This window comes from Ambystoma mexicanum, chromosome 5p (assembly GCF_040938575.1).
Source record: "Ambystoma mexicanum isolate Mex_15411 chromosome 5p, UKY_AmexF1_1, whole genome shotgun sequence".
Lineage (NCBI taxonomy): Eukaryota > Metazoa > Chordata > Amphibia > Caudata > Ambystomatidae > Ambystoma > Ambystoma mexicanum.
In genome coordinates, this window is record NC_090930.1 from 1,195,454,803 (window position 1) to 1,195,468,818 (window position 14,016).

The following is a 14,016-nucleotide window of genomic DNA, read 5'->3' on the forward strand; positions in this document are numbered from 1 at the left end:
GGCCAACAGCGAGAGCTACTTGCGGGCGATATCGGCGGTCGGGGTTGTTCATAAACATTGGAACTTTTTTTTTTTAGCTGTAATTTTCCCTTCATAAATATAGGGAATAACATATCCCTTCATGTTTATGTTAAGTTCAAAAATCTCTTTATTGCATTCTTTTTTATTAGAAGTTCTCATAAAAAGACTTTCACAATGAAGGAAAATGAGACATTCATTGTGAAGGTTGACACTGCATGCCATCCACCAGTGCTCTGTAGTCGGGGGTATAACTTGATACAGCAACTTGGATGGAGTCACTAAGATGCTCATCGGTCAGGCGGGTTCGAAATTTCGATTTGATGAAGTTCATATCTGAAAATGCAGATTCACAGAGATAGGTGGAACCAAACAGAGAAGTCACTTTTAATGCTGCTGTGCAAATGTTACTGCGCTCCTTGTGATCAACAAGGCTCCAGAAATTGGTGTGAGATTGTCTGCTTTTCAACAGAATGTCCCCTTGCAGGCTGACAATCTCCATTTCCATAGCACAACTGTTCAGGTTAAACAGCTCACCCATTTGTTCTGTAAGTTCACAAACATTGACTTCTATGAAGGGGTTTGCGATGAACATCACACACGGTTCAATCCTTTCGAAATCCCTGAACCGGTCACTGAACTCTTCCTTAAGCCTGCTCAGGAGACTGCTGTATTTGTCTATGTTCAGGAGTTCAGGACTAGCTGTATGCTCTGTCAGCATTTGCATTACAGAAGGGAAATGATGCATTTTCCTTTTCACCACTTGTTCAGTGAAAAGGTTTGACTTAAATGTCTTTACTGAGCTTATCATGTCAGCAATGGTTTTACCCTTTCCTTGTAGTTCACAGTTCAGGGTATTTAATCTCTCAGTAACATCTGCCAGAAATGCCAAATCAAGTAGCCAAGAAATGCTGCATAATTGGCTGATGTCTTCATTTCTTGACCTCATGAAATCTTTGATTTCTGGCAAAAGTGAAAGAAAGCGACGTAGTATTTTCCCCCTGCTAAGCCATCGGATTTCCGTGTGTAGCAACAGATTACTATGTGCGGCAGATAGTTCTTCCAGGAATATTTTGAACATTCTGTGCTGTTTGGCCTTTGCACAAATTGAATTAATAATTCGCACAACAGGTGCCATTACGTGATCAAACCCCATCACTTTGGCACAAATTGCCTGGTGGTGGATGATGCAGTGGTAGTGCAGTAATGGAGGAAAATCAGGGTCTGCTTTACAGCACGCAACAAAGCCAGAATGACGCCCGGTCATTGCTGGTGCACCATCGGTTGTTATTGCCACCAACTTGTTCAATGGAATTTTTGTTTTGACAAAATAATTCTTCACCTCATTGTAGATATCAACACCGCTGGTTGTGGATTTCAGAGGCAACAAGGTCAAGAATTCCTCTTTGTTGGTGAAGTCTTCAAACACCATTCGAGCAAACAGTGCTAGCTGGGCAGTATCACTTGCATCAACCGATTCATCACACTGAATGGAGAAAAAACTGCATATGCTCAAATCTTTTTCTAATTGCCCCATCACATTGGCAGATAGTGCAGATACCCTCCTTGCCATTGTGTTTGCACCTAACTGCACATCTGAAATGTCAGACATAATGTCAGGGCAGTTTTTAAAATCTTTTAAAACTGACTCAGCCACGAGAGCCACGAGAGCCATCGCACCTTTCACAACTGCACCATCTGTAAAAGTGCATTTGTGTTTTGCCAAATAATGTGCAACTTTGAAGGATGCCTATGTTGCAGCATTTGCTTTCTTTGCAGGTTGGGTGAAAAATGCTTGTTGCCACACTATTGTTTTCCAAATCTGCATCTAACACTTTCATAGGAAAAAAAATAATTTCTAAACTCAAAAATGCTGCTTAAACTTGCATTCACGGTTTCTTTTTTTGTCAGACTACCACACAAATACCACGTCATTTTTGTGCCCCTTCCTTGGGGTTTTATCACAGGTTACATTTATAAAGATGGTATACGCGTGACAAACTGCTTAATCACATAAATGCTTCTGTTGTGCTGACAGCAGTTATTAGGAAATTAAACTGTGGGTTCATGGTGCCAACTTTTGATTTTCACTACAGGGGCAGAATACCCTACCCTCCCTCTCCCCTGAATATAAGCAAGCGACCAGCCCAACCCATGCCTTGGTCAAACATTTTATAGGAATTGCAAAAGTCATACGATAACAAGCAGTTTTTTTTTATATTTAACATCTCGGCAACAGTCTCTCAACCTGCTGAGCTACCCTGGTAACCTTCTACTGTAGAGTTTGTCTATTGATCCCTTAATCTCCAGAGTTCCCTATAGGCCAGTCCACCCATGGCCCTGCCTTCGAAAAATAGCTGAAAAGAGTGCCAGGGGTGGACTGGGAACTAATAGAGGCCCTGGAAATACTTACTTGGGACCAAAAGAGGCCCTGGAAATTATTTTCAAAGTGGCGCCACATGACACATTTCAGCAAGCACAATGCTTTTCTTATGCGAAAATTAGGAAATGCCACACAAAAGAGGCCCAGGGTGCAGAGGCCCACCGGTAAATCTCCAGAGTTCCCTATAGGCCAGTCCACTCATGGCCCTGCCTTCGAAAAATAGCTGAAAAGAGTGCCAGGGGTGGACTGGGAACTAAAAGAGGCCCTGGAAATACTTACTTGGGACCAAAATAGGCCCTGGAAATTATTTTCAAAGTGGCGCCACATGACACATTTTTAGCAAGCCCAACGCTTTTCCTATACGAAAATTAGGAAATGCCACACAAAAGAGGACCAGGGTGCAGAGGCCCACCGGGAAATCTCCAGAGTTTCCTATAGGCCAGTCCACCCCTGTACTCAAAATGAGCCCAGGGTCGAAACGGAGGCATGCAGCTATCATGCTGCATGTCCCCGCTCGCCCTGGGCTGACTGCCAGTTGTGCGAGGTACTATTAGAAACGGCAGGGCTCTGGTGAGGAAGTCCCGAGGGGGCTTGCTCGCCAGAGCCCTGCCATCTAACAATAACTTACATGACTAGAAAGGAGCACAGGGCGAGCGGAGACATGCAGCTAGCATGATGAAAGTCTCCATTTCGCCCTGGGCTCTGTGTCAGTCATATGAGTTGCGTTTAGAAACGCAGGGTTCTGGTGAGTTAGTCCCGAGGGGGGCTTGCTCGCCAGAGCCCTGCCTTCTAAAAATAACTTACATGACTGGAAAGGAGCCCAGGGCGAGCGGAGACAGTAATCAAAATAGCTGAATACTCTGTTTCACCCGGGGCTCCTTTCTGCCAAGCTGCCCACCCCTCCTCCGACAGCACAAACATGTGCACACATGAGAGGAGGGGCCGCAGTTCGGCGTGCACAGACACAAAGTAAATAAAATAAAAACATCTCAATTCACCTCCCCCGACCCACCCGACCTCACCTCACCTCAAAATCCACTTCAGGCAGCCTTGTTACCCCAGTCCACACTTCAAAACGCCAGGAGAGCTCCAAAATAGAAAAAAAAAAAAATACCTGCGCCACGGTGCTTTTAAAAGAGAAAGCCCGGACTTTCTCACACAGCACAAAGGAACTTACTCTGGCCAATCACAGGACGCATTGCATATGCTTTACAGATTTGCAGGCCTGTGATTGGTCAGAGCACTTCCTTGAATCTTTTTTTTTTTCTTTCTGAAAGTCGAACGCGAGCTACTTCAGAGGCTCTGGCGAGCTACTGGTAGCTCGCGATCGACTGTTTGGAGACCCCTGCCTTAGAGTGACTTTTATGATGTTTTATGATGCATTCCAATTATCACGTGTTGTTGAGTATATTGAACTCGTGCCTGACATATATGTTTTATTGACTGGTCTTATTGAAATTGGGGAGTCTCTCAAGTGTAGACTCTTTTAATGATTTCTTTATGTTGTAAAGGATGACATTTCCTTAACCAAATACCATTTAAAAAAAACAACGATAAATCTATCGTTTTCACAAGTTTACACGTTTGGACCACTCACAACCTCCAGGTAAAGTGTACATGTGTGCCAAAAAAGTGAAACACTTAAGTGGACAACTCCGAGAAATCATGTTCACAAAATGAATTTTCCCTAATGGGAACTCAATTGTAAGAAAGTGAAAACGTGTTTTTCATCTTTTAACAACTTTTAAACCAGTACATGGATTCTAACTAAAAAGGCTGACCCCTCCACGGATTCAAAAGTTAGACGGGGAAGCAGTTTTGCATGTTTCTATGTAAAGTTATATTTAACCATAACTATATAGCCCCTACACCGCAGTTTATTACAGTAGAATACACACATCGCAGCATGCAATGTATGTATTTCACTGTACAGCATATAGCTGCTATATATGTATAATTTAACATATGATGTATGTTTCTCAATGTGCGGCATACATATCTCAGTGTATGGTATATTTCAGTATACATCATCTGTATTCCATTATCCAATGTATTCATCAGTACATATGAGTTATGAAACTCAGTAGATAATGTATACATCTCACCATTACTGCCTATATATATGTATGTTATGATAGGTTATTTACAACGCACTTAATACCCAGAGGTTTCTCAGCACAGACCTGGGGTTGTTCCGTGTCGTCTTGCTTCAAAGGTGAGCACGTTGCCCCTGAGCTATCCTCCAGAGACTTGAGTTGTGTACACATTAGCCCAGTGGCGGAGCCAGGAGTGATGGGCGTGGCGGTGGAAGGGGTGGAAGCCCCCCCCCCCACTTGCCAGTTTGCCCCCTGCCTTCCGCTGGTGCCCTATTATCCGCCCTCCCTGGCACCAAAAGCTGCCTCCTCTCCTGCATTACCACTCTCACTTAGGTGCACAGCGCCCGATTAAGCAGTCCCCAGCCTTTTTGTTGACATCAGCTATTAAGAGGTGAGAGACAGGGCAAGGAGCCAATGATCAGACAGTGCTTTAAAATAGGTAACCTTTTTCTAATCAGTCCTTCCGCAATGGGCGGTCTGCAAAGTACAGCCTCGTCAGGGCGTCTACTTTAGGCCTACCAAAGAAGCGTCTTCCTTGCTGCACGCAGTTTGCATCTGCTGTGCCTCGCCGCTCCTCACAGCTCTGCGCCCGCTGCACTCCCCCAGCGCGGCAGATGTAATGGCCGATGCGGCCGGGGATCTGAAGACGCCTTTATGTTTCTTAAAGTGCCGCGCATTATCACTGAAATGGCAGCTGGCGTTGCCAGCACATTCCCGCCACTCTGAAAAATGCCGTTAGTGTGTCTGCAATTGCTGTCTAAAGCAGCAGAGCTGCCCGCCGGCTGCGAAATCGACAGGCATTGGACAGACCTAATCAGAGCAGTAATGAGGGCCGCCTCTTGATGACAGCCTGCAGGTTCGCGGATGGTGTCTGCCTTGCTGCGCCAATGCGTGAGGGGTCGCCCTGCTCTCAGGCATGGACGCCTGCTGCTATTGGTGTGTGCCAAATGCCATACATTGACGATATAAAGAACTGATTGCATGTGCCTTCGTGATTGTTGTCAAAAGAATTGTATTTAGTATTTTTAAAAAGCTGTTTTCCGCTATGGCGCAGCACGCGAAAGAAACCATGGATGAACAAGTTCGGTCGAACTTTGAATCACCTGAATTGTTATTCTATTCAGGATTGCACAAAAGACTCAATCTATTTTACAGACAATGGAGTTGTCTGGCCATAAAAATCCTTTTACACTGCAGATTCCCAGAAGCCTATGGGAACCATGCGGAGAGGTGGAGAGGTTAGGCCGTCTTCTGTACAGAGAATTGTACCTTAGATAGGGCCTTTGAAGAATAGAAGTGTACTTCATTATTTCTAGAGAGAGACGAGCACTGGCAGCTAGTGAATTTTTGAACCGGCGGGGTGTGGGTGGAGGGGTAAATGTGTGTGTAATATGCAGGAGAGACCAAGCGCAGCGAGAGAGCCCATGCCAAACAAGTGAGGTTTGAGGGGCCCCCAACTCCTGAGAAACTTTTTAAAATAATGGGTTGAAATTGTGCAATGTATAGCACTTTCTGTGAAAAACTGGGTAAAAAGCCACACAGTCTGCAATCAACTGTGTATGGTAGCACATGGGAAACCAATAGGTGCACGTCACCAACAGTGCACATGACCATTTTCCAATGCATTTTCATTATGTCTTTACCCACAACATATGTCAGTATATAACCCTTTTTTCTTCTGTGGCCATAAATATCCATTGTAAGCTGGTGTAGACAGGTAATAACATTTATCATGTTTGCTTTACACTTGATGTCATGTAAAGAGTAACACATGTGATGCCACAGTAAGAAAGTAAATGCACACTGACACCAAAGGCCATGGTAGCCAAATAATAACACTTAACGTGTTTGCTTTAACCTTGATGTCAAGTGAAAAAAGCCATGCCAAATTAAGAAGGTATATACTGACTAACGCTAGCAGTACCAGTATGCATATACATTCTTAATGTGACATGGCATTTTTTGCCAGTAAAAGGTGCCATGACACATTAATAAAGTATATGCAGACTTTATTAATGTGTCATGACACGTTTTACTTGGCATCTAGGGAAAAGCAAACATAAGTGTAATTACCTGGCTAGACTGGCCAACATTCTATATAGGATGGTCTAGCCAGGTCATGACACTTATCATGTTTGCTTTACCCTTGATGTCAAGTAAAAAGTTACAAATGCCATGCCACAGTAAGAAAGTAAATGTACACTGACACCATAGGCCAAGCTAGACAAAGAACACTTAACATGTTTGCTGTACCTTTGATGCTAAGTAAAAAATGGCATGCCACATTAAGAAAGTAAATGCAGACTGGCACTACTAGTGTAGGCCAGTCTACCCATATAATAACACTTATGTTTGCATTTCCCTAGCTGCCAAGTAAATAATACCATGCCACATTAAGAATGTTTATGCAGACTGACACTACTAAACTACTAGATTTCTCAACATTTCATTTTGGCAGGAACATGACATTGTTTTGTACTGGTGGTGGTATTAGTGGCAGGTTGTTGGACTTTGCAATTAAACATACTGCCTGCTCATGGAGGAATACAAATAGGCACTTGATTGAGAATTCTGCCACAAAATGACTGAGTCTTGTATACTAGATTTCACAAGCACTTGATTTCATTGGAACATAAATTTGTTTGGATAGTGAACGTGCTTTAGGAAGAATTTGGCCTGGGTAATTAATTGCATATACGTTCACAAATGACTCTGATGATAGCATGCTAGATTCCACACACACTTGATTTTATCAAAGTAAAGAAAACGAGACGAATAAGTAGCTTGAAGAGGAATGGTCAAATCAGGTTCCATTTATTAGACTTGCAATCCAACAGATAGTATCCCACCATATCCAACCACCCGAGCCAACACAACCCGCCCTCCGCCTCACCTGCCCTTGTACCATCACCGTGGTCTGACCCCACACTTATTATGGTACATGCGGTTAACCTTTCTCAACCACCCTTCAGAACAATGGCCCGTGTATACTTGACTCAAGTCTGCTCTCTATTTCTTGTCTCTCCAGAAACAAAGAGCCACATGGCAATGGCCAAAGCCAGCCCAGGAGATAACATTCTTTTGTTATTTTTATGAATTCCCTACGTGGGATGGTCGCGTAGAAGAGAGCTTTACCGATTTGAAGCAGGCTTTTGCATTGTGTCTTTTTAGAGGCACCAGTCCAAACTCATTGTTGCAGAGATGGACTCCTCCGGTAGGGCTACACAGGCTACATTGTTGCAGAGTAAGGCAGATCCTTGTGAATGGAATTATCCGGGTAGTGAATGAAGGATGCATGCACAGAGTGGAGGCATGCATTGCTAGTGGCAGCTTGCACTTTCGGATCCGTAGAGGTCACAGATAATTGCCGGTACATAACAAAAAAAAGAAAAATGATAACGCATGTGTTGGTCATTCCAAGTTTATGAAAAAGTTAGTCAATGGACTGCGAGCGACGGCTCTCCAACAAACTCTTGACCAGTACGGTATCACTGGTTAATTGTTTGTCAGAGAGCGTAAACTCTCAATCCACTGGTCTGCCAACTTGACCATTCTGGTACTTCGACAAATCGAGTGGCCAAACAGATGTCGAATTCAGTGAGCACATTGTTCTATTGCTCACTTACTAGTGCCTGGCAATTTGAGGGATGATGTATTGACCTGAAAGATTCATGCTTAGCTCATGCGGGGGAAGGGGTCTGCCTTCCATTGTCCTTTCAGATTTCACCAAGTCTTCCTTGTATCGGCCAAAGGCATCCTGCTGGCTGTTAGAGAGGTGATGGTGTAATTCGGAAGGATGAATTGTTGTTTTTTCTACCTGTGTTTTTGTGTCCGTGATGGATCCCTAGAAGCAGAAGTTGGAAATGTGTCATGATGGAGTTACAGCTGGCCTTTCGGGGGATAAAGCAACCTTCGATGTACTGCCACATTGTATTGCTGGCTAGAGCTAACAGCACATGTTGGCAGCACGTGTCAGTTTCTCATGTTTGTGCTCGCTGCACATCATGCTGTCGGTTGCCGGCTGGCCTACTGAGCTCTTTGGAGGTTACCATATAAGATTGTTGCTGACCAAGGCTTGTGATATGAAGCTGTTGGGTCGGCCGATTGATGGCGGACCAAAGGACCTCTGTCACCTGAAGATTTTTGTATTTCATGTGCTTTTCTTTTCAGTTAGGAGTCTTAGTCTGGGCCATTCTACGTAGTCTGTTTCTCCTTAATAAAAAGCAATGATCAGGCAGTCCCTTCAACTCTGAGATTGGGTATATCACTTTATCTCGCTGTCCTTCACGTTGTAAATATGTGTTGTTTTTATTTGTAAAAAAAAAAGACTGTATTGTGTACTACCTAGTACCATCCCAATAAATTCATTCATAACAATTACATTATGGTTTCCATAGCCCAGCCTCAGCCAGAACCCACACAGCATACTGTTGCATGCCGAGCAGTGCATGTTTGAGATGCTGAATTTAGAAAGTTGTGTTCTTTCTTGCGCATCATTGTTGCTAGGTCTGGAAAACATCCGGCACTACGCTAATGGCGGGACTGTTGGGACTCGGGGCTAGCTAGCCTTTTGGTTGCAGCTCCTGAGCTTCTATCCGAGACCACAACCAAAAGATCCGGTGCTACAGCTCCCTCAGGTACCCCCTAGCAACGCCTCTCCGCATGGTTGACTGACACGTTTGATGAATACATCATCACCAAGAAACAGAGGCTGGCATGCATGCCCAATGGATCAACCAAAGGCTGGGGGCACTTCTCTCCCCAGACTTGCATGTGCAGGCTAGAGAATTGCACCTCTGAATGTGAGTAGGGGACACGCGCATCCCTCTCCAGACATTCAGACAGTCTGAGGAGGTTTGTCAGGAGAGTTCTAGCTCCTGTGCACATGTGCAGGAACCAGGAAGCACTCTTTGCTTCCTGGTTCCTGTTTGTGCTGCAGGAGCTGGGGGGTTTTGAGGGGGGCGCCGGTAATGAGGAGCATCCGGACCGGGGCAGAAAGTAAGATTTACTTTAAGGTTTTCGCATGTGTACGTATGCGTGTATTCTTGTGTAATAAGTGAGTGTATGATTATGGATGTGTGTGTGAATGAGCAAATGTATTGTGTATGGGTGCACATGTGAATGAGTGATTGCTGTATGTGAATGAGCACGTGAATCTGTGTACGCGCACTCATGTTTGCTGGGACGGGGCACTGATTTTGGTGAATGAAAGGGAGGGAAGGCGCAGAATTTTATTCTGGGCATCTATGATAAAGCAAGCATACTAAGTGTTATTACATGTCTAGACTGGCATTTTGGTGCACCCACCCTAGCCATTTCTTACTGTAGCATGACATTTTATACCAGGCATCTATGATAAAGTCAACTTGATAAGTGTTATCACATGGCTAGACTGGAATTTTGGTGCAGCCAGTCTAGCCATTTCTCACTGTGGCATGACTTTTTTACTTGGCGTCTATGATAAAGCAAGCATGGCAAGTATTAGTAGGTGCTTACATTGGTGTACTGAGTTTGGACATGTGTTCTTATTGTGACAATGCACTTTTAATGGCAAAGCCAACTGGAGCGTATGTTCTTCTGTGGGAATAATTGCATTTATTTGCAGACAGAGCTTGGACATGTTTTCTTATGGTGTTACTACTTGCATTAAGCAGAAAGAAAACATGAGCATGTTTTTATGTGGGAATGCTGGCATTATATATATATTTTTTGTTTGTTTATATCCGTCACGTCACGTCACGACACGACGTAGTGACGTCATCACTTAGCGCCGTAATATATATGGCGATTTTGATCCTAAATAGCATCACGCTACGGACGCGTAAGGAACTTCCACACTCTTGGGATCATACTCTGAGGTAAGGGACATTCAACCTCTATTGACACTACCCTGCCCTACCCTTTTCGCTTACTTACCTGTCCTTCTTTTACTTAAGCTAACGGAACAAAACTTACCTTTCTCTAGCAAAAGGAACGCCATATGAACGCATAGACTTACCTGGTACCTCTCACCTTGAGTTGTACATCGCACACTACGGCGATTTCTGGAACCTTACCTAGGGTAGGAATATTCTTACTCTCGCTAGCATCAGGTGCTTACCTAGTGTTTACTTAAAACCAGTGCTAAATTCAACTAATCTGACCCTAATCTGACCCATACAGAAGCAATTTTTATCTTATATTCTTTAACTTTCTTGGGCACTATTGCCAATAAGAACACACACTTCTATACTCCATAGCTAACTCTTGAAAGACCATTAGGGTACCATGACCCCACAGGAGAATATTCCCTTGACCAACTACGATATAGTACCTACAGATAATCCATAGCCTTTTGTTTGTTGATTGCATTTTGGTTTTTAGACTATCGGTCTACTTTGGACCGCATTAAGCTTAAACAAGCGTATTGTATATTCTAATTTGGGATTACCAGAGTCAATGTTGTAAATAAATGGAAAAAAAGGTTACAATCACTAGAATGATAAGACAACTGTATATGGTATCAGAAGAACCCCTTTTTTCAATTTTTTCTTTTGAACATAAAAATGTTACCTTTATATATGTAAAATAGAAACAAAAAGTACTCTACTATAAATGTAATTATGTTTTTTTGACATTTTCCTATAGATGTGTTACATAATGTTGAATATATCCCTGAAGAAGAGATATTTCCCTCAAAACGCGTTGGGCCTTCTATGAACTTTTGGACAATAAAAATACCTCTGAAGAAATATCCTCATCTCTGAGATCAATCATTGGAAAGTACAATAGGCTTGTATGCCAGCAATCATAATTGAGTGTATGAATTAAAATGTACCTCTTAAATGTTCCTAAATGTTTAGCTCATCGACGAGCTTGTGATAGTGTGCAGGGGACGGGAGTTCCTTAACCAGGAACTTATCTTGTTCACGTATATTTCACAACCCAGATGCCAGGGTTGATTGTCATCTCCTCTGCACCTTAAAATCATCAAAAGCACTGTTGTGCTACTAAGTGTTCCCTTAAATGCTCGAACAACCTAAAACAGGTGTGCAAGGTGAACAGAACAGTGGTCTCTTGGCATAAGGCCTGCCCCATATATATCACAGATGCACTCATAGGTGTCATTATGTTTTTATGTGTAGTTTTCCCAACTAGAGTATGGCACTAGGCCCAGTCTGTTCCCCTGTCTGTGTCACTTTCACCCTACCCACACATCACCTGTTGTATTCTCAACCCACTGACTTTGCGAATTACAAAGGCACCTCCTTGCCCCTTCTGATCTAAATGACGTCCTGATTCTTCAAATAATTTCAAATACAAATACAATTTAAATGTGTTAAAATAAATACACATCAAGCTTGTAAAGTAGTTTGTTTAATGTTACTAGCTCACAAATAAAGCATTACGCTCCCGGAGGTGGCACTTAAACTGCACTTTGGTACGCATCCTCGTCCCCAAAAACGAGGAAACGGGTGCTTTTTTGAATGTGTAAAACATGGAAGTCTGCTTCCTTGAAATCCTAAGAAAGGGGCTTTGAAGTAAGTAAGACCAGCTATGGTAAAAGCCACAGCTGTGCTTCTTAGGCCCCATGTCATTACCCAAGTCTTTTTAATTGATGTCTTCTCTTTTATTATTGGTCTGGCGCAGACACGTGTGGATTGGAGAGTGCTAATGGCCCCTTTTCGTGACAAGTCACAGCTCACTGGGAAGGGGCCATAGGCATTCCAAAGGCCCTCATTCTGCCACCACAGTGAATGGCTGCACCACATAAGCCAGGAACTGGGTAATGCATGCACACTTGCACACTTTATTCAGATGCTGGTTGCGCATAACAATTCTGTGATATGAAGACAAGTAGGGTAATGCACAGGGATGTCTGCTTGTCAAGCATCAGGGTGGTGTAATTGCGGACTCCTTGATTTCGAAAATAAGGGGTGCTTCAAATGAATGGTGAAAACAAGGAAAGGTGGTGTTTAAAAAAATGTAGACAGGCATGGGTACAACTTTAAAATGAGAGCGCCACCACTGGGGATTAGGACTGCCGTGCTCTGGGAACTCGTTATGGGCGGCTTATTATGGAGTGTTCAATGGATGGAAGGGTGGAGGGTGGGGCGGGGGGTTGTGGTACCCAGCCTTTTCACGGTGTAATTAATAGTGTAAAGCCCTGGCTCAGAGCTGTTTAACACTCTGCATGTGTGCACATGCGCACATATTTAGATATGCATCCGTAAAGTTATCTGTTTCCACAACCGTTCTAGCCCCAGTGTGCTTCAGGGCAGGCCAGTCTTTGAGGAATGACTCCCGCTTTGGTAACGATGCGGCAGCCGTCGCTGCTCAGCCGGTTATTCATGTGATAACACCCAGGGCACCGGCATTCCTGAATTTTAAGACTCTTTCCACTGCATATGTCTTGGGGATGTGAGTAGAATTCATCAAAGGATAGCTTTGTTATGAAAATACCAAAGGCTCTGATGTATTTTAGTGAGAAGGTGTACATTCCCTTAGGCCCCGGAGACCTGCATTGCGGTTATTATTGCCAAATTGTGTGTGAACACATTCCATGGTTTAAAGCCCTGTTTTACACAAGGCAATTTCGCTGATAAAATGTGCAATACATGAAAACCATGCTCCTTAAAAGGATTGTCATTTTTAAATAAACGACCGTAAAACGGAGGCTTCCTTGGAAAGATGTCTGCTTTAAACGGAATCTAGAAGACCAGTAGCCAACTCTCTCGACGCCGCCCCTATGTTAAAAATTAAAGTATGCGAGGTCAGTGTGTTGACATGGGCCGTTTGTGTCCAGGATTGGCAGTATTGCGCAGCAAATAGCTCCTAATAGTAATGAGAATAGTGGCTGTAGATGCCGGGAAGGGTCATTGAACTAGCCTAACGACATAGGACAGTGTGGTGTGCTCCCCCATGACGAGTCGCTGCTGAGGGCTCGTGCAGTGTCTTGTGTGTGTGTGGGTGTGCACCAAGTGACTAAATTAATAAAAAATAATAAAAGGGATGACCGGTTTCCCGCTCGTCGGTCATTCCAACATGCTCCTGCCTGCTGTGTGTCTTTGCAGTGCTGTGCCAGTGCGGCCTTACAGGCAGAAGGCCTGCCCTCCAGAGCCCCTCAGAAGTAGCAGAGCCCCTGCGTGGCAACTCTGTCACCCCCATGGCGTCGCTGTGTGACCACAGCCTCATGAGTGTGCCCACGGAGCCAAGGATTGGCCACCATTACATTGATGTGTAAAGACCTCAACATAAAACATCAAAAATTGGCTGGCTCAAATTAAATTGCATATAGCCAGACAGAGCACTTTCTAAATAACACCACATTTTTTGTTAAGTGTGGTTGCTTTGCCCTTTTGTTCATTTTACTGATTTGTTGTTCCTGTGGTTTCGCCAGACCCTAATGTCTTGTACATAATAGTGCCCACATAAACACAATACATCTTACTTGCTGTGAGTGCTTTCATAATTGGGTCAATGAGTACATACTTTAATTGCACTAGATAATATTGGAGCTCTGTTAGTAAATTACAGGAG

The 14,016-nt window shown here is 43.7% G+C and overlaps 1 long non-coding RNA gene across 1 annotated transcript in view; it reads right to left on the minus strand.

The window, feature by feature from the left end:
- Positions 1-3,568, minus strand: part of LOC138481488 (uncharacterized) — a 129,354-nt gene extending 125,786 nt beyond the window's left edge. The window contains exon 1 of the long non-coding RNA XR_011274256.1: positions 3,429-3,568. This is a non-coding gene — a long non-coding RNA (uncharacterized lncRNA). The remainder of the gene's footprint in view (positions 1-3,428) is intronic.
- Positions 3,569-14,016: the final 10,448 nt, after the last annotated feature.